Here is a 19,869-nt window from a genome sequence, read left to right on the forward strand (position 1 = left end):
ACGTGTTGTCGTTGCCAACCTCGAACAAACAGGGTGTATTCCTGACCTCCTTGTCAAGTAGTTTTCTCATTCTTCAGGTACTTTGTCCTTCATTACATCAGTGGATTTTGTTTTGAAGGGGTACCTTCAACCGTTCAAATATCACAATACTGCTTTTACTTTGCCTTACCGAATGTAGCAAAGTGATAGTAATCAGCCACTTTTTCTCTGATTATTTATTTTCCCAATGTGACCTGATTTGAAAAGGGAGCAAAGCGTTGAGAAAAAGCCATCCAATTGGGGACATCACCCTCAATACATTCTACAATATATTTTCACCTGATGCATAGGACCTATTTCAACTTATTAACACTCACTATCGCTGATGTCTTGGCCCGTTTTGGATTCAATGTCATTAGACTTTGCAGTCAGAATTGCAGAGCGGTCTGAGGCGCTGTGTTCAGTTCGCAGTCTCCATAGGAGGCGAGGGTTCAAATCCCACTTCTGACAGCTTTCCATTAATTATGACAGGTTCGATACGTGTGGCAATGGAGTACCAATTTTCACCTGCACGTGTTGTCGTTGCCAACCTCGAACAAACAGGGTGTATTCCTGACCTCCTTGTCAAGTAGTTTTCTCATTCTTCAGGTACTTTGTCCTTCATTACATCAGTGGATTTTGTTTAGAAGGGGTACCTTCAACCGTTCAAATATCACAATACTGCTTTTACTTTGCCTTACCGAATGTAGCAAAGTGATAGTAATCAGCCACTTTTTCTCTGATTATTTATTTTCCCAATGTGACCTGATTTGAAAAGGGAGCAAAGCGTTGAGAAAAAGCCATCCAATTTGGGACATCACCCTCAATACATTCTACAATATATTTTCACCTGATGCATAGGACTAGTTTCAACTTATAAACACTCACTATCGCTGATGTGTTTCGAGCATAAGACATCCCTGTTAAGCAGGGTTCCATGGTGTAATGGTTAGCACTCTGGACTTTGACTCCAGCGATCCGAGTTCAAATCTCGGTGGGACCTGTTACAGATGTATCATGTTTATAGAAAACTGGATTCAACGTCATCAGATTTTGCAGTCAGTATGACCGAGCGATCTAAGGCGCTGCGTTCAAGTCGCAGTCTCCATAGGAGGTGTGGGACACTTAGTGTCTCAACATAAACCTTGATAACATCTTTCTACCTGTACAGATTCTCAATACAGTCTAAAAGATATTTTCACCCGATTCATAGGACCTGTTTCAACTTATTAACACTCACTATCACTGATGTCTTGGCCCGCTTTGGATTCAATGTCATCAGACTTTGCAGTCAAAAAGGCTGAGCGGTCTAAGGTGCTCGATCAGGTCGCAGTCTCCATAGGAGGCGAGGGTTCAAATCCCACTTCTGACAGCTTTCCATTAAGTATGACAGGTTCGATACGTGTGGCAATGGAGTACCAATTTTCACCTGCACGTGTTGTCGTTGCCAACCTCGAACAAACAGGGTGTATTCCTGACCTCCTTGTCAAATAGTGTTCTCATTCTTCAGGTACTTTGTCCTTCATTTCATCAGTGGATTTTGTTTTGAAGGGGTACCTTCAACCGTTCAATTATCACAATACTGCTTTTACTTTGCCTTACCGAATGTAGCAAAGTGATAGTAATCAGCCACTTTTTCTCAGATTATTTATTTTCCCAATGTGACCTGATTTCAAAAGGGAGCAAAGCGTTGAGAAAAAGCCATCCAATTGGGGACATCACCCTCAATACATTCTACAATATATTTTCACCTGATGCATAGGACCTATTTCAACTTATTAACACTCACTATCGCTGATGTCTTGGCCCGTTTTGGATTCAATGTCATTAGACTTTGCAGTCAGAATTGCCGAGCGGTCTGAGGCGCTGTGTTCAGTTCGCAGTCTCCATAGGAGGCGAGGGTTCAAATCCCACTTCTGACAGCTTTCCATTAATTATGACAGGTTCGATACGTGTGGCAATGGAGTACCAATTTTCACCTGCACGTGTTGTCGTTGCCAACCTCGAACAAACAGGGTGTATTCCTGACCTCCTTGTCAAGTAGTTTTCTCATTCTTCAGGTACTTTGTCCTTCATTACATCAGTGGATTTTGTTTTGAAGGGGTACCTTCAACCGTTCAAATATCACAATACTGCTTTTACTTTGCCTTACCGAATGTAGCAAAGTGATAGTAATCAGCCACTTTTTCTCTGATTATTTATTTTCCCAATGTGACCTGATTTGAAAAGGGAGCAAAGCGTTGAGAAAAAGCCATCCAATTGGGGACATCACCCTCAATACACTCTACAATATATTTTCACCTGATGCATAGGACTAGTTTCAACTTATTAACACTCACTATCGCTGATGTCTTTCGAGCATAAGACATCCCTGTTAAGCAGGGTTCCATGGTGTAATGGTTAGCACTCTGGACTTTGACTCCAGCGATCCGAGTTCAAATCTCGGTGGGACCTGTTAAAGATGTATCATGTTTATAGAAAACTGGATTCAACGTCAACAGATTTTGCAGTCAGTATGACCGAGCGATCTAAGGCGCTGCGTTCAAGTCGCAGTCTCCATAGGAGGTGTGGGACACTTAGTGTCTCAACATAAACCTTGCTAACATCTTTCTACCTGTACGGATTCTCAATACAGTCTACAAGATATTTTCACCCGATTCATATGACCTGTTTCAACTCATTAACACTCACTATCACTGATGTCTTGGCCCGCTTTGGATTCAATGTCATCAGACTTTTCAGTCAAAAAGGCTGAGCGGTCTAAGGTGCTCGATCAGGTCGCAGTCTCCATAGGAGGCGAGGGTTCAAATCCCACTTCTGACAGCTTTCAATTAATTATGACAGGTTCGATACGTGTGGCAATGGAGTACCAATTTTCACCTGCACGTGTTGTTGTTGCCAACCTCGAACAAACAGGGTGTATTCCTGACCTCCTTGTCAAATAGTGTTCTCATTCTTCAGGTACTTTGTCCTACATTTCATCAGTGGATTTTGTTTTGAAGGGGTACCTTCAACCGTTCAAATATCACAATAATGCTTTTACTTTGCCTTACCGAATGTAGCAAAGTGATCGTAATCAGCCACTTTTTCTCTGATTATTTATTTTCCCAATGTGACCTGATTTCAAAAGGGAGCAAAGCGTTGAGAAAAAGCCATCCAATTGGGGACATCAACCTCAATACATTCTACAATATATTTTCACTTGATGCATAGGACCTGTTTCAACTTATAAACATTCACTATCGCTGATGTCTTTCGAGCCTAAGATATCCCTGTTAAGCAGGGTTCCATGGTAAGGTTAGCACTCTGGACTTTGACTCCAGCGATCCGAGTTCAAATCTCGGTGGGACCTGTTACAGATGTATCATGTTTATAGAAAACTGGATTCAACGTCAACAGATTTTGCAGTCAGTATGACCGAGCGATCTAAGGCGCTGCGTTCAAGTCGCAGTCTCCATAGGAGGTGTGGGACACTTAGTGTCTCAACATAAACCTTGATAACATCTTTCTACCTGTACAGATTCTCAATACAGTCTACAAGATATTTTCACCCGATTCATAGGACCTGTTTCAACTTATTAACACTCACTATCACTGATGTCTTGGCCCGCTTTGGATTCAATGTCATCAGACTTTGCAGTCAAAAAGTCTGAGCGGTCTAAAGGCCAAATTATACTTGTGTTGCACGGACGCACGCATGCACGCAAGACACGCAACACGCCCCTTTCGAGCCCTCTGGCGGCTTGCGTGCGTCCGCCAATTTTTCTAACTATACGACAAAACGACGCGAGCCTCACGCAGTCCGCAAGGCTTGTGATTGGTCGGCTTACTACATCCCGTCCGGAGTCTAGTTTCCGGTTTCATGCCCCACAATACACGGAAATCACGGAAGATTTAGAAGAACGAATATGGACCAAATAGAAGAGCACTTGGCAGAAGAGATCCGAAAGTATGACCACTTGTATAACCCGTCACTGACTGGCCGATTTGTCCGCCAGAAATAGGCTATGAGGAGCCGGAGTGGCGAAAGTAAATAAACATTCGACGAAGAAGAAGACGTCTCTTCTTTGTGTGTTTTGTTTTCGAAAAAAAAAGTTACTCCGCCTAGTGTTCTGGCGGTGAATTGCGTTGCAACACGCGCAACACGTTTAGGAAGCATAAACCAAAACGGATCCGTCGATGCAGCTGCGTGGCCTTCCGCGTTTGCAGTCGCAGGACTATAATTAGGCCTTAAGGTGCTCGATCAGGTCGCAGTCTCCATAGGAGGCGAGGGTTCAAATCCCACTTCTGACAGCTTTCCATTAAGTATGACAGGTTCGATACGTGTGGCAATGGAGTACCAATTTTCACCTGCACGTGTTGTCGTTGCCAACCTCGAACAAACAGGGTGTATTCCTGACCTCCTTGTCAAATAGTGTTCTCATTCTTCAGGTACTTTGTCCTTCATTTCATCAGTGGATTTTGTTTTGAAGGGGTACCTTGAACCGTTCAATTATCACAATACTGCTTTTACTTTGCCTTACCGAATGTAGCAAAGTGATAGTAATCAGCCACTTTTTCTCAGATTATTTATTTTCCCAATGTGACCTGATTTCAAAAGGGAGCAAAGCGTTGAGAAAAAGCCATCCAATTGGGGACATCAACCTCAATACATTCTACAATATATTTTCACTTGATGCATAGGACTAGTTTCAACTTATAAACACTCACTATCGCTGATGTGTTTCGAGCATAAGACATCCCTGTTAAGCAGGGTTCCATGGTGTAATGGTTAGCACTCTGGACTTTGACTCCAGCGATCCGAGTTCAAATCTCGGTGGGACCTGTTACAGATGTATCATGTTTATAGAAAACTGGATTCAACGTCATCAGATTTTGCAGTCAGTATGACCGAGCGATCTAAGGCGCTGCGTTCAAGTCGCAGTCTCCATAGGAGGTGTGGGACACTTAGTGTCTCAACATAAACCTTGCTAACATCTTTCTACCTGTACGGATTCTCAATACAGTCTACAAGATATTTTCACCCGATTCATATGACCTGTTTCAACTCATTAACACTCACTATCACTGATGTCTTGGCCCGCTTTGGATTCAATGTCATCAGACTTTGCAGTCAAAAAGGCTGAGCGGTCTAAGGTGCTCGATCAGGTCGCAGTCTCCATAGGAGGCGAGGGTTCAAATCCCACTTCTGACAGCTTTCCATTAAGTATGACAGGTTCGATACGTGTGGCAATGGAGTACCAATTTTCACCTGCACGTGTTGTCGTTGCCAACCTCGAACAAACAGGGTGTATTCCTGACCTCCTTGTCAAATAGTGTTCTCATTCTTCAGGTACTTTGTCCTTCATTTCATCAGTGGATTTTGTTTTGAAGGGGTACCTTCAACCGTTCAATTATCACAATACTGCTTTTACTTTGCCTTACCGAATGTAGCAAAGTGATAGTAATCAGCCACTTTTTCTCAGATTATTTATTTTCCCAATGTGACCTGATTTCAAAAGGGAGCAAAGCGTTGAGAAAAAGCCATCCAATTGGGGACATCACCCTCAATACATTCTACAATATATTTTCACCTGATGCATAGGACCTATTTCAACTTATTAACACTCACTATCGCTGATGTCTTGGCCCGTTTTGGATTCAATGTCATTAGACTTTGCAGTCAGAATTGCCGAGCGGTCTGAGGCGCTGTGTTCAGTTCGCAGTCTCCATAGGAGGCGAGGGTTCAAATCCCACTTCTGACAGCTTTCCATTAATTATGACAGGTTCGATACGTGTGGCAATGGAGTACCAATTTTCACCTGCACGTGTTGTCGTTGCCAACCTCGAACAAACAGGGTGTATTCCTGACCTCCTTGTCAAGTAGTTTTCTCATTCTTCAGGTACTTTGTCCTTCATTACATCAGTGGATTTTGTTTTGAAGGGGTACCTTCAACCGTTCAAATATCACAATACTGCTTTTACTTTGCCTTACCGAATGTAGCAAAGTGATAGTAATCAGCCACTTTTTCTCTGATTATTTATTTTCCCAATGTGACCTGATTTCAAAAGGGAGCAAAGCGTTGAGAAAAAGCCATCCAATTGGGGACATCACCCTCAATACATTCTACAATATATTTTCACCTGATGCATAGGACCTATTTCAACTTATTAACACTCACTATCGCTGATGTCTTGGCCCGTTTTGGATTCAATGTCATTAGACTTTGCAGTCAGAATTGCCGAGCGGTCTGAGGCGCTGTGTTCAGTTCGCAGTCTCCATAGGAGGCGAGGGTTCAAATCCCACTTCTGACAGCTTTCCATTAATTATGACAGGTTCGATACGTGTGGCAATGGAGTACCAATTTTCACCTGCACGTGTTGTCGTTGCCAACCTCGAACAAACAGGGTGTATTCCTGACCTCCTTGTCAAGTAGTTTTCTCATTCTTCAGGTACTTTGTCCTTCATTACATCAGTGGATTTTGTTTTGAAGGGGTACCTTCAACCGTTCAAATATCACAATACTGCTTTTACTTTGCCTTACCGAATGTAGCAAAGTGATAGTAATCAGCCACTTTTTCTCTGATTATTTATTTTCCCAATGTGACCTGATTTGAAAAGGGAGCAAAGCGTTGAGAAAAAGCCATCCAATTGGGGACATCACCCTCAATACATTCTACAATATATTTTCACCTGATGCATAGGACTAGTTTCAACTTATTAACAATCACTATCGCTGATGTCTTTCGAGCATAAGACATCCCTGTTAAGCAGGGTTCCATGGTGTAATGGTTAGCACTCTGGACTTTGACTCCAGCGATCCGAGTTCAAATCTCGGTGGGACCTGTTACAGATGTATCATGTTTATAGAAAACTAGATTCAACGTCAACAGATTTTGCAGTCAGTATGACCGAGCGATCTAAGGCGCTGCGTTCAAGTCGCAGTCTCCATAGGAGGTGTGGGACACTTAGTGTCTCAACATAAACCTTGCTAATATCTTTCTACCTGTACGGATTCTCAATACAGTCTACAAGATATTTTCACCCGATTCATATGACCTGTTTCAACTCATTAACACTCACTATCACTGATGTCTTGGCCCGCTTTGGATTCAATGTCATCAGACTTTGCAGTCAAAAAGGCTGAGCGGTCTAAGGTGCTCGATCAGGTCGCAGTCTCCATAGGAGGCGAGGGTTCAAATCCCACTTCTGACAGCTTTCAATTAATTATGACAGGTTCGATACGTGTGGCAATGGAGTACCAATTTTCACCTGCACGTGTTGTTGTTGCCAACCTCGAACAAACAGGGTGTATTCCTGACCTCCTTGTCAAATAGTGTTCTCATTCTTCAGGTACTTTGTCCTTCATAACATCAGTGGATTTTATTTTGAAGGGGTACCTTCAACCGTTCAAATATCACAATAATGCTTTTACTTTGCCTTACCGAATGTAGCAAAGTGATAGTAATCAGCCACTTTTTCTCTGATTATTTATTTTCCCAATGTGACCTGATTTCAAAAGGGAGCAAAGCGTTGAGAAAAAGCCATCCAATTGGGGACATCACCCTCAATACATTCTACAATATATTTTCACCTGATGCATAGGACCTGTTTCAACTTATAAACACTCACTATCGCTGATGTATTTCCAGCCTAAGATATCCCTGTTAAGCAGGGTTCCATGGTGTAATGGTTAGCACTCTGGACTTTGACTCCAGCGATCCGAGTTCAAATCTCGGTGGGACCTGTTACAGATGTATCATGTTTATAGAAAACTGGATTCAACGTCAACAGATTTTGCAGTCAGTATGACCGAGCGATCTAAGGCGCTGCGTTCAAGTCGCAGTCTCCATAGGAGGTGTGGGACACTTAGTGTCTCAACATAAACCTTGATAACATCTTTCTACCTGTACAGATTCTCAATACAGTCTACAAGATATTTTCACCCGATTCATAGGACCTGTTTCAACTTATTAACACTCACTATCACTGATGTCTTGGCCCGCTTTGGATTCAATGTCATCAGACTTTGCAGTCAAAAAGGCTGAGCGGTCTAAGGTGCTCGATCAGGTCGCAGTCTCCATAGGAGGCGAGGGTTCAAATCCCACTTCTGACAGCTTTCCATTAATTATGACAGGTTCGATACGTGTGGCAATGGAGTGCCAATTTTCACCGGCACGTGTTGTCGTTGCCAACCTCAAACAAAGAGGGTGTATTCTTGACCTCCTTGTCAAATAGTGTTCTCATTCTTCAGGTACTTTGTCCTTCATTACATCAGTGGATTTTGTTTTGAAGGGGTACCTTCAACCGTTCAAATATCACAATAATGCTTTTACTTTGCCTTACCGAATGTAGCAAAGTGATAGTAATCAGCCACTTTTTCTCTGATTATTTATTTTCCCAATGTGACCTGATTTCAAAAGGGAGCAAAGCGTTGAGAAAAAGCCATCCAATTGGGGACATCACCCTCAATACATTCTACAATATATTTTCACCTGATGCATACGACCTGTTTCAACTTATAAACACTTACTATCGCTGATGTCTTTCGAGCCTAAGATATCCCTGTTAAGCAGGGTTCCATGGTAAGGTTAGCACTCTGGACTTTGACTCCAGCGATCCGAGTTCAAATCTCGGTGGGACCTGTTACAGATGTGTCATGTTTATAGAAAACTGGATTCAACGTCAACAGATTTTGCAGTCAGTATGACCGAGCGATCTAAGGCGCTGCGTTCAAGTCGCAGTCTTCATAGGAGGTGTGGGACACTTAGTGTCTCAACATAAACCTTGATAACATCTTTCTACCTGTACAGATTCTCAATACAGTCTAAAAGATATTTTCACCCGATTCATAGGACCTGTTTCAACTTATTAACACTCACTATCACTGATGTCTTGGCCCGCTTTGGATTCAATGTCATCAGACTTTGCAGTCAAAAAGTCTGAGCGGTCTAAAGGCCAAATTATACTTGTGTTGCACGGACGCACGCATGCACGCAAGACACGCAACACGCCCCTTTCGAGCCCTCTGGCGGCTTGCGTGCGTCCGCCAATTTTTCTAACTATACGACAAAACGACGCGAGCCTCACGCAGTCCGCAAGGCTTGTGATTGGTCGGCTTACTACATCCCGTCCGGAGTCTAGTTTCCGGTTTCATGCCCCACAATACACGGAAATCACGGAAGATTTAGAAGAACGAATATGGACCAAATAGAAGAGCACTTGGCAGAAGAGATCCGAAAGTATGACCACTTGTATAACCCGTCACTGACTGGCCGATTTGTCCGCCAGAAATAGGCTATGAGGAGCCGGAGTGGCGAAAGTAAATAAACATTCGACGAAGAAGAAGACGTCTCTTCTTTGTGTGTTTTGTTTTCGAAAAAAAAAGTTACTCCGCCTAGTGTTCTGGCGGTGAATTGCGTTGCAACACGCGCAACACGTTTAGGAAGCATAAACCAAAACGGATCCGTCGATGCAGCTGCGTGGCCTTCCGCGTTTGCAGTCGCAGGACTATAATTAGGCCTTAAGGTGCTCGATCAGGTCGCAGTCTCCATAGGAGGCGAGGGTTCAAATCCCACTTCTGACAGCTTTCCATTAAGTATGACAGGTTCGATACGTGTGGCAATGGAGTACCAATTTTCACCTGCACGTGTTGTCGTTGCCAACCTCGAACAAACAGGGTGTATTCCTGACCTCCTTGTCAAATAGTGTTCTCATTCTTCAGGTACTTTGTCCTTCATTACATCAGTGGATTTTGTTTTGAAGGGGTACCTTCAACCGTTCAAATATCACAATAATGCTTTTACTTTGCCTTACCGAATGTAGCAAAGTGATAGTAATCAGCCACTTTTTCTCTGATTATTTATTTTCCCAATGTGACCTGATTTGAAAAGGGAGCAAAGCGTTGAGAAAAAGCCATCCAATTTGGGACATCACCCTCAATACATTCTACAATATATTTTCACCTGATGCATAGGACTAGTTTCAACTTATAAACACTCACTATCGCTGATGTGTTTCGAGCATAAGACATCCCTGTTAAGCAGGGTTCCATGGTGTAATGGTTAGCACTCTGGACTTTGACTCCAGCGATCCGAGTTCAAATCTCGGTGGGACCTGTTACAGATGTATCATGTTTATAGAAAACTGGATTCAACGTCAACAGATTTTGCAGTCAGTATGACCGAGCGATCTAAGGCGCTGCGTTCAAGTCGCAGTCTCCATAGGAGGTGTGGGACACTTAGTGTCTCAACATAAACCTTGCTAACATCTTTCTACCTGTACGGATTCTCAATACAGTCTACAAGATATTTTCACCCGATTCATATGACCTGTTTCAACTCATTAACACTCACTATCACTGATGTCTTGGCGCGCTTTGGATTCAATGTCATCAGACTTTGCAGTCAAAAAGGCTGAGCGGTCTAAGGTGCTCGATCAGGTCGCAGTCTCCATAGGAGGCGAGGGTTCAAATCCCACTTCTGACAGCTTTCCATTAATTATGACAGGTTCGATACGTGTGGCAATGGAGTACCAATTTTCACCTGCACGTGTTGTCGTTGCCAACCTCGAACAAACAGGGTGTATTCCTGACCTCCTTGTCAAATAGTGTTCTCATTCTTCAGGTACTTTGTCCTTCATTACATCAGTGGATTTTGTTTTGAAGGGGTACCTTCAACCGTTCAAATATCACAATAATGCTTTTACTTTGCCTTACCGAATGTAGCAAAGTGATAGTAATCAGCCACTTTTTCTCTGATTATTTATTTTCCCAATGTGACCTGATTTCAAAAGGGAGCAAAGCGTTGAGAAAAAGCCATCCAATTGGGGACATCACCCTCAATACATTCTACAATATATTTTCACCTGATGCATAGGACCTGTTTCAACTTATAAACACTCACTATCGCTGATGTCTTTCGAGCCTAAGATATCCCTGTTAAGCAGGGTTCCATGGTAAGGTTAGCACTCTGGACTTTGACTCCAGCGATCCGAGTTCAAATCTCGGTGGGACCTGTTACAGATGTATCATGTTTATAGAAAACTGGATTCAACGTCAACAGATTTTGCAGTCAGTATGACCGAGCGATCTAAGGCGCTGCGTTCAAGTCGCAGTCTCCATAGGAGGTGTGGGACACTTAGTGTCTCAACATAAACCTTGATAACATCTTTCTACCTGTACAGATTCTCAATACAGTCTAAAAGATATTTTCACCCGATTCATAGGACCTGTTTCAACTTATTAACACTCACTATCACTGATGTCTTGGCCCGCTTTGGATTCAATGTCATCAGACTTTGCAGTCAAAAAGGCTGAGCGGTCTAAGGTGCTCGATCAGGTCGCAGTCTCCATAGGAGACGAGGGTTCAAATCCCACTTCTGACAGCTTTCCATTAAGTATGACAGGTTCGATACGTGTGGCAATGGAGTACCAATTTTCACCTGCACGTGTTGTCGTTGCCAACCTCGAACAAACAGGGTGTATTCCTGACCTCCTTGTCAAATAGTGTTCTCATTCTTCAGGTACTTTGTCCTTCATTACATCAGTGGATTTTGTTTTGAAGGGGTACCTTCAACCGTTCAAATATCACAATACTGCTTTTACTTTGCCTTACCGAATGTAGCAAAGTGATAGTAATCAGCCACTTTTTCTCTGATTATTTATTTTCCCAATGTGACCTGATTTCAAAAGGGAGCAAAGCGTTGAGAAAAAGCCATCCAATTGGGGACATCACCCTCAATACATTCTACAAGATATTTTCACCTGATGCATAGGACCTGTTTCAACTTATTAAAACTCACTATCGCTGATGTCTTGGCCAGTTTTGGATTCGATGTCGCCAGATTTTGCAGTCCCTATGCCCGAGCGGTCTAAGGCGCTTTGTTAAGGTCGTAGTCTCCATTGGAGGGGTGGGTTCAAACCCCACTTCTGACAGCTTTCCATTAAGTATTATAGGTTCAATACGTGCGGCAGTGGAAGACCAATTTTCACCTTTACGCATTGTTGTTGCCAACTTCGAACAACACGATCTATTCCTGACCTCCTTGTCAAATAGTGTTCTCTTTCTTCTTTATAGGTTGATATATGTTGTGAGCCTAAGATATCCCTGATAGGCAGGGATCCATGGTGTAATGGTTAGCACTCTGGACTTTGACTCCAGCGATCCGTGTTCAAATCTCGGTGGGACCTGTTACAGATGTATCATGTTTATAGAAAACTGGATTCAACGTCAACAGATTTTGCAGTCAGTATTACCGAGCGATCTAAGGCGCTGCGTTCAAGTCGCAGTCTCCATAGGAGGTGTGGGACACTTAGTGTCTCAACATAAACCTTGATAACATCTTTCTACCTGTACAGATTCTCAAACAGGGTGTATTCCTGACCGCCTTGTCAAATAGTTTTCTCTTTCTTCAGGTATTTGTTCTTCACTAGATTTTGTTTTGATGGGGTACCTTCAACCTTGCAAATATCACAATACTGCTTTTAATTATCCTGACTGAATGTAACAAAGTGATAGTTATCACTCACTTTTTCTCTGATTATTTATTTTCCTAATGTGACCTGATTTCAAGAGGGAGCAAAGCGTTGAGAAAAAGCTATCCAATTGGGGACATCACCCTCAATACATTCTACAAGATATTTTCACCTGATGCATAGGACCTGTTTCAACTTATTAAAACTCACTATCGCTGATGTCTTGGCCAGTTTTGGATTCGATGTCGCCAGATTTTGCAGTCCCTATGCCCGAGCGGTCTAAGGCGCTTTGTTAAGGTCGTAGTCTCCATTGGAGGGGTGGGTTCAAACCCCACTTCTGACAGCTTTCCATTAAGTATTATAGGTTCAATACGTGCGGCAGTGGAAGACCAATTTTCACCTTTACGCATTGTTGTTGCCAACTTCGAACAACACGATCTATTCCTGACCTCCTTGTCAAATAGTGTTCTCTTTCTTCTTTATAGGTTGATATATGTTGTGAGCCTAAGATATCCCTGATAGGCAGGGATCCATGGTGTAATGGTTAGCACTCTGGACTTTGACTCCAGCGATCCGTGTTCAAATCTCGGTGGGACCTGTTACAGATGTATCATGTTTATAGAAAACTGGATTCAACGTCAACAGATTTTGCAGTCAGTATGACCGAGCGATCTAAGGCGCTGCGTTCAAGTCGCAGTCTCCATAGGAGGTGTGGGACACTTAGTGTCTCAACATAAACCTTGATAACATCTTTCTACCTGTACAGATTCTCAATACAGTCTAAAAGATATTTTCACCCGATTCATAGGACCTGTTTCAACTTATTAACACTCACTATCACTGATGTCTTGGCCCGCTTTGGATTCAATGTCATCAGACTTTGCAGTCAAAAAGGCTGAGCGGTCTAAGGTGCTCGATCAGGTCGCAGTCTCCATAGGAGGCGAGGGTTCAAATCCCACTTCTGACAGCTTTCCATTAATTATGACAGGTTCGATACGTGTGGCAATGGAGTGCCAATTTTCACCTGCACGTGTTGTCGTTGCCAACCTCGAACAAAGAGGGTGTATTCTTGACCTCCTTGTCAAATAGTGTTCTCATTCTTCAGGTACTTTGTCCTTCACTACATCAGTGGATTTTGTTTTGAAGGGGTACCTTCAACCGTTCAAATATCACAATAATGCTTTTACTTTGCCTTACCGAATGTAGCAAAGTGATCGTAATCAGCCACTTTTTCTCTGATTATTTATTTTCCCAATGTGACCTGATTTCAAAAGGGAGCAAAGCGTTGAGAAAAAGCCATCCAATTGGGGACATCACCCTCAATACATTCTACAATATATTTTCACCTGATGCATACGACCTGTTTCAACTTATAAAAACTTACTATCGCTGATGTCTTTCGAGCCTAAGATATCCCTGTTAAGCAGGGTTCCATGGTAAGGTTAGCACTCTGGACTTTGACTCCAGCGATCCGAGTTCAAATCTCGGTGGGACCTGTTACAGATGTATCATGTTTATAGAAAACTGGATTCAACGTCAACAGATTTTGCAGTCAGTATGACCGAGCGATCTAAGGCGCTGCGTTCAAGTCGCAGTCTCCATAGGAGGTGTGGGACACTTAGTGTCTCAACATAAACCTTGATAACATCTTTCTACCTGTACAGATTCTCAATACAGTCTAAAAGATATTTTCACCCGATTCATAGGACCTGTTTCAACTTATTAACACTCACTATCACTGATGTCTTGGCCCGCTTTGGATTCAATGTCATCAGACTTTGCAGTCAAAAAGGCTGAGCGGTCTAAGGTGCTCGATCAGGTCGCAGTCTCCATAGGAGGCGAGGGTTCAAATCCCACTTCTGACAGCTTTCCATTAAGTATGACAGGTTCGATACGTGTGGCAATGGAGTACCAATTTTCACCTGCACGTGTTGTCGTTGCCAACCTCGAACAAACAGGGTGTATTCCTGACCTCCTTGTCAAATAGTGTTCTCATTCTTCAGGTACTTTGTCCTTCATTACATCAGTGGATTTTGTTTTGAAGGGGTACCTTCAACCGTTCAAATATCACAATAATGCTTTTACTTTGCCTTACCGAATGTAGCAAAGTGATAGTAATCAGCCACTTTTTCTCTGATTATTTATTTTCCCAATGTGACCTGATTTCAAAAGGGAGCAAAGCGTTGAGAAAAAGCCATCCAATTGGGGACATCACCCTCAATACATTCTACAATATATTTTCACCTGATGCATAGGACCTGTTTCAACTTATAAACACTCACTATCGCTGATGTCTTTCGAGCCTAAGATATCCCTGTTAAGCAGGCTTCCATGGTGTAATGGTTAGCACTCTGGACTTTGACTCCAGCGATCCGAGTTCAAATCTCGGTGGGACCTGTTACAGATGTATCATGGTTATAGAAAACTGGATTCAACGTCAACAGATTTTGCAGTCCCTATGCCCGAGCGGTCTAAGGCGCTTTGTTAAGGTCGTAGTCTCCATTGGAGGGGTGGGTTCAAACCCCACTTCTGACAGCTTTCCATTAAGTATTATAGGTTCAATACGTGCGGCAGTGGAGGACCAATTTTCACCTTTACGCATTGTTGTTGCCAACTTCGAACAACACGATCTATTCCTGACCTCCTTGTCAAATAGTGTTCTCTTTCTTCTTTATAGGTTGATATATGTTGTGAGCCTAAGATATCCCTGATAGGCAGGGATCCATGGTGTAATGGTTAGCACTCTGGACTTTGACTCCAGCGATCCGTGTTCAAATCTCGGTGGGATCTGTTACAGATGTATCATGTTTATAGAAAACTGGATTCAACGTCAACAGATTTTGCAGTCAGTATGACCGAGCGATCTAAGGCGCTGCGTTCAAGTCGCAGTCTCCATAGGAGGTGTGGGACACTTAGTGTCTCAACATAAACCTTGATAACATCTTTCTACCTGTACAGATTCTCAATACAGTCTAAAAGATATTTTCACCCGATTCATAGGACCTTTTTCGACTTATTAACACTCACTATCACTGATGTCTTGGCCCGCTTTGGATTCAATGTCATCAGACTTTGCAGTCAAAAAGGCTGAGCGGTCTAAGGTGCTCGATCAGGTCGCAGTCTCCATAGGAGGCGAGGGTTCAAATCCCACTTCTGACAGCTTTCCATTAATTATGACAGGTTCGATACGTGTGGCAATGGAGTGCCAATTTTCACCTGCACGTGTTGTCGTTGCCAACCTCGAACAAAGAGGGTGTATTCTTGACCTCCTTGTCAAATAGTGTTCTCATTCTTCAGGTACTTTGTCCTTCACTACATCAGTGGATTTTGTTTTGAAGGGGTACCTTCAACCGTTCAAATATCACAATACTGCTTTTACTTTGCCTTACCGAATGTAGCAAAGTGATAGTAATCAGCCACTTTTTCTCTGATTATTTATTTTCCCAATGTGACCTGATTTGAAAAGGGAGCAAAGCGTTGAGAAAAAGCCATCCAATTGGGGACATCACCCTCAATACATTCTACAATATATTTTCACCTGATGCATACGACCTGTTTCAACTTATAAACACTTACTATCGCTGATGTCTTTCGAGCCTAAGATATCCCTGTTAAGCAGGGTTCCATGGTAAGGTTAGCACTCTGGACTTTGACTCCAGCGATCCGAGTTCAAATCTCGGTGGGACCTGTTACAGATGTATCATGTTTATAGAAAACTGGATTCAACGTCAACAGATTTTGCAGTCAGTATGACCGAGCGATCTAAGGCGCTGCGTTCAAGTCGCAGTCTCCATAGGAGGTGTGGGACACTTAGTGTCTCAACATAAACCTTGATAACATCTTTCTACCTGTACAGATTCTCAATACAGTCTAAAAGATATTTTCACCCGATTCATAGGACCTGTTTCAACTTATTAACACTCACTATCACTGATGTCTTGGCCCGCTTTGGATTCAATGTCATCAGACTTTGCAGTCAAAAAGGCTGAGCGGTCTAAGGTGCTCGATCAGGTCGCAGTCTCCATAGGAGGCGAGGGTTCAAATCCCACTTCTGACAGCTTTCCATTAAGTATGACAGGTTCGATACGTGTGGCAATGGAGTACCAATTTTCACCTGCACGTGTTGTCGTTGCCAACCTCGAACAAACAGGGTGTATTCCTGACCTCCTTGTCAAATAGTGTTCTCATTCTTCAGGTACTTTGTCCTTCATTACATCAGTGGATTTTGTTTTGAAGGGGTACCTTCAACCGTTCAAATATCACAATAATGCTTTTACTTTGCCTTACCGAATGTAGCAAAGTGATAGTAATCAGCCACTTTTTCTCTGATTATTTATTTTCCCAATGTGACCTGATTTCAAAAGGGAGCAAAGCGTTGAGAAAAAGCCATCCAATTGGGGACATCCCCCTCAATACATTCTACAATATATTTTCACCTGATGCATAGGACCTGTTTCAACTTATAAACACTCACTATCGCTGATGTCTTTCGAGCCTAAGATATCCCTGTTAAGCAGGGTTCCATGGTGTAATGGTTAGCACTCTGGACTTTGACTCCAGCGATCCGAGTTCAAATCTCGGTGGGACCTGTTACAGATGTATCATGGTTATAGAAAACTGGATTCAACGTCAACAGATTTTGCAGTCCCTATGCCCGAGCGGTCTAAGGCGCTTTGTTAAGGTCGTAGTCTCCATTGGAGGGGTGGGTTCAAACCCCACTTCTGACAGCTTTCCATTAAGTATTATAGGTTCAATACGTGCGGCAGTGGAGGACCAATTTTCACCTTTACGCATTGTTGTTGCCAACTTCGAACAACACGATCTATTCCTGACCTCCTTGTCAAATAGTATTCTCTTTCTTCTTTATAGGTTGATATATGTTGTGAGCCTAAGATATCCCTGATAGGCAGGGTTCCATGGTGTAATGGTTAGCACTCTGGACTTTGACTCCAGCGATCCGAGTTCAAATCTCGGTGGGACCTGTTACAGATGTATCATGGTTATAGAAAACTGGATTCAACGTCAACAGATTTTGCAGTCCCTATGCCCGAGCGGTCTAAGGCGCTTTGTTAAGGTCGTAGTCTCCATTGGAGGGGTGGGTTCAAACCCCACTTCTGACAGCTTTCCATTAAGTATTATAGGTTCAATACGTGCGGCAGTGGAGGACCAATTTTCACCTTTACGCATTGTTGTTGCCAACTTCGAACAACACGATCTATTCCTGACCTTGTCAAATAGTATTCTCTTTCTTCTTTATAGGTTGATATATGTTGTGAGCCTAAGATATCCCTGATAGGCAGGGATCCATGGTGTAATGGTTAGCACTCTGGACTTTGACTCCAACGATCCGAGTTCAAATCTCGGTGGGACCTGTTACAGATGTATCATGTTTATAGAACACTGGAGTGTAATGATCCAGCCCTACTACTTCTGCCTCTCAATGCTGGTGTCCAGCAGCTGTTTTCAGCGTTGAGCCAGTTCACACTTAAAATGAACTCGTTCAAGTTCAGAGGTTTAGTTACGGTTATTTTTTTTAGGGATGATTTAGGTGTCAGTAGTCCTGACTGTGAGCGTCACGTCTCGTTTTCTACTGTGCACAAGGAGCGAGCCGAGAGAAGAAGGAGGAAACAGAAACTCCAGCTCGGTACAAACCACCTGCAGCTTCTGCTCTGATCATGAAGCCGCTGATCTCTGAGCGGATGTGACCAGAGAAACTCTGTGTTTCAACAGCTTTCCATTCGGTACGTGTGGCAATGGAGGATCAATTTTCACCTGCACGTGTTGTTGTTGCCAACCTTGAACAAACAGGGTGTATTCCTGACCTCCTTGTCAAATAGTGCTATCTTTCTTCAGGTATTCGGTTCTTCACTAGATTTTGTTTTGACAGGGTACCTTCAACCTGGCAAATATCACAATACTGCTTTTAATTTCCCTGACCGAATGTAGCAAAGTGATAGTTATCAGCCACTTTTTCTCTGATTATTTATTGTCCCACTGTTACCTGATTTTAAAAGGGATCAAAGCGTTGACAAAAAGCTATCCAATTGGGGACATCAACCACTTTACATTGTCACATGAAATATGTTTTGAGACTAAGATATCCCAGAGAATCAAGGTTCCATGGTGTAATGGCTAGAACTCTGAATCCAGTAGACTACCTGTGCAACCTGATTATGCTGCAGGTCATACTACCAGCTACTAGCAGAAGAGAAGACTAGAGAAGAATCAGTCAGGAAGGATTAGCAGACAGCAATTATCTGTGGCCACCACATGTAAAACCATATCCTTTCTGGGGGCTGTCTTGCTTTTGTCTCTCCATTGCACCTTTTTTCTCTTTATTTGGAGCAAAGCAGGTGAAATTGATTTACAATCACTTGGGATTCCTACACGGACAGATTGTTGACCCTGAATTTGAACTGACTTTGTGTTGTACTTTGACCATTAATTGTCACCTTCATTTTTTGGAGCAGTGTAAGTCCCTGATTTCCGGTGTTATTCCTATTCATTTCAACAGTGCTTTAGTTGGACAACTGCTTAAACAAGAAAAAACAAGACCTGTTTCAAAAGATTCCAAAATCCTTGAGAAAGCTATTCTACCAGAATCTCCAAAATATAACCTGATCACTTTTTATTTCCAATATTTTAGCAACCTTGCATCTGTTTATTTTCAGACTGATTTTTAAATAATTGTAACTACTTATAAGGCCATCCATGGGCTGACCCTTCCCCAAACTTTAGACATCTTATCTTCCTACGAGCCAGGACGCAGTCTGAGATACTTGAAAACTGCGCGATTCCTTCTGAAATTAAGACTGAAAAACAAAGGAGACAGTGCTTTTGCCAATTGGGAAATTTTGGAACAATGTGCCAGAAGAGATTAGATTAGCAGAATTGGTTACCTGTATTACTTTTATAATTATTATTATTTATATCTATAGATTAACTGAAATGTTCCAATCACAGGTGGTGGTTCACACTATCTCTACTATCAATTAACTGTTTGGAGTACCTTGTCTAAGAAGAGTAGCATGCAATCTATTGTCTGTGAATGTAGCATTTTGATTGTGACATTTATCCATTAAGAAAGCTAAGGAACACTCACGGCGAGGTCATTTGCCAATAACATGATGTAAATCAAGGATTCCAATATGTCCCACCTTTTTAAGCCCTATGAGACAATCCAATAATCAATTTTTAACAGCAAATAGCTATCAATTATAATATGTAAAAAAGAACTTAACAAGATGCATTGTTACATGTAACAATGCAGGCATGAGCCTATATTTTGTCAATTATTTTTCAAATATATGTTGGTAGACCTCTTTGCAGTCACCATGTCCCTTGTAATGGAGAATTCCTACTCACTCCTGAAGAGCCAGCTAAAGCAAGGTACCAT

General features: G+C 42.5%; 9 non-coding genes across 9 annotated transcripts; all 9 read left to right on the forward strand.

Moving 5' to 3' along the window:
- Positions 1-949: 949 nt before the first annotated feature.
- On the forward strand, positions 950-1,021 carry trnaq-uug (transfer RNA glutamine (anticodon UUG)). Its single transcript has one exon. It is a non-coding gene; the product is annotated as a tRNA-Gln (tRNA).
- Positions 1,022-2,400: 1,379 nt separating this feature from the next.
- On the forward strand, positions 2,401-2,472 carry trnaq-uug (transfer RNA glutamine (anticodon UUG)). The gene has a single exon. It is a non-coding gene; the product is annotated as a tRNA-Gln (tRNA).
- A 2,299-nt stretch (positions 2,473-4,771) lies between these two features.
- On the forward strand, positions 4,772-4,843 carry trnaq-uug (transfer RNA glutamine (anticodon UUG)). The gene has a single exon. It is a non-coding gene; the product is annotated as a tRNA-Gln (tRNA).
- Positions 4,844-6,772: 1,929 nt separating this feature from the next.
- Positions 6,773-6,844, forward strand: trnaq-uug (transfer RNA glutamine (anticodon UUG)). Its single transcript has one exon. It is a non-coding gene; the product is annotated as a tRNA-Gln (tRNA).
- Positions 6,845-7,673: 829 nt separating this feature from the next.
- On the forward strand, positions 7,674-7,745 carry trnaq-uug (transfer RNA glutamine (anticodon UUG)). The gene has a single exon. It is a non-coding gene; the product is annotated as a tRNA-Gln (tRNA).
- Positions 7,746-10,044: 2,299 nt separating this feature from the next.
- Positions 10,045-10,116, forward strand: trnaq-uug (transfer RNA glutamine (anticodon UUG)). The gene has a single exon. It is a non-coding gene; the product is annotated as a tRNA-Gln (tRNA).
- Positions 10,117-14,797: 4,681 nt separating this feature from the next.
- Positions 14,798-14,870, forward strand: trnaq-uug (transfer RNA glutamine (anticodon UUG)). Its single transcript has one exon. It is a non-coding gene; the product is annotated as a tRNA-Gln (tRNA).
- A 2,120-nt stretch (positions 14,871-16,990) lies between these two features.
- Positions 16,991-17,062, forward strand: trnaq-uug (transfer RNA glutamine (anticodon UUG)). The gene has a single exon. It is a non-coding gene; the product is annotated as a tRNA-Gln (tRNA).
- A 321-nt stretch (positions 17,063-17,383) lies between these two features.
- trnaq-uug (transfer RNA glutamine (anticodon UUG)) lies at positions 17,384-17,455 on the forward strand. Its single transcript has one exon. It is a non-coding gene; the product is annotated as a tRNA-Gln (tRNA).
- The last annotated feature ends 2,414 nt before the right edge of the window (positions 17,456-19,869 follow it).

This window comes from Platichthys flesus, chromosome 4 (assembly GCF_949316205.1).
Source record: "Platichthys flesus chromosome 4, fPlaFle2.1, whole genome shotgun sequence".
In the NCBI taxonomy this organism is placed as follows: Eukaryota; Metazoa; Chordata; class Actinopteri; order Pleuronectiformes; family Pleuronectidae; genus Platichthys; species Platichthys flesus.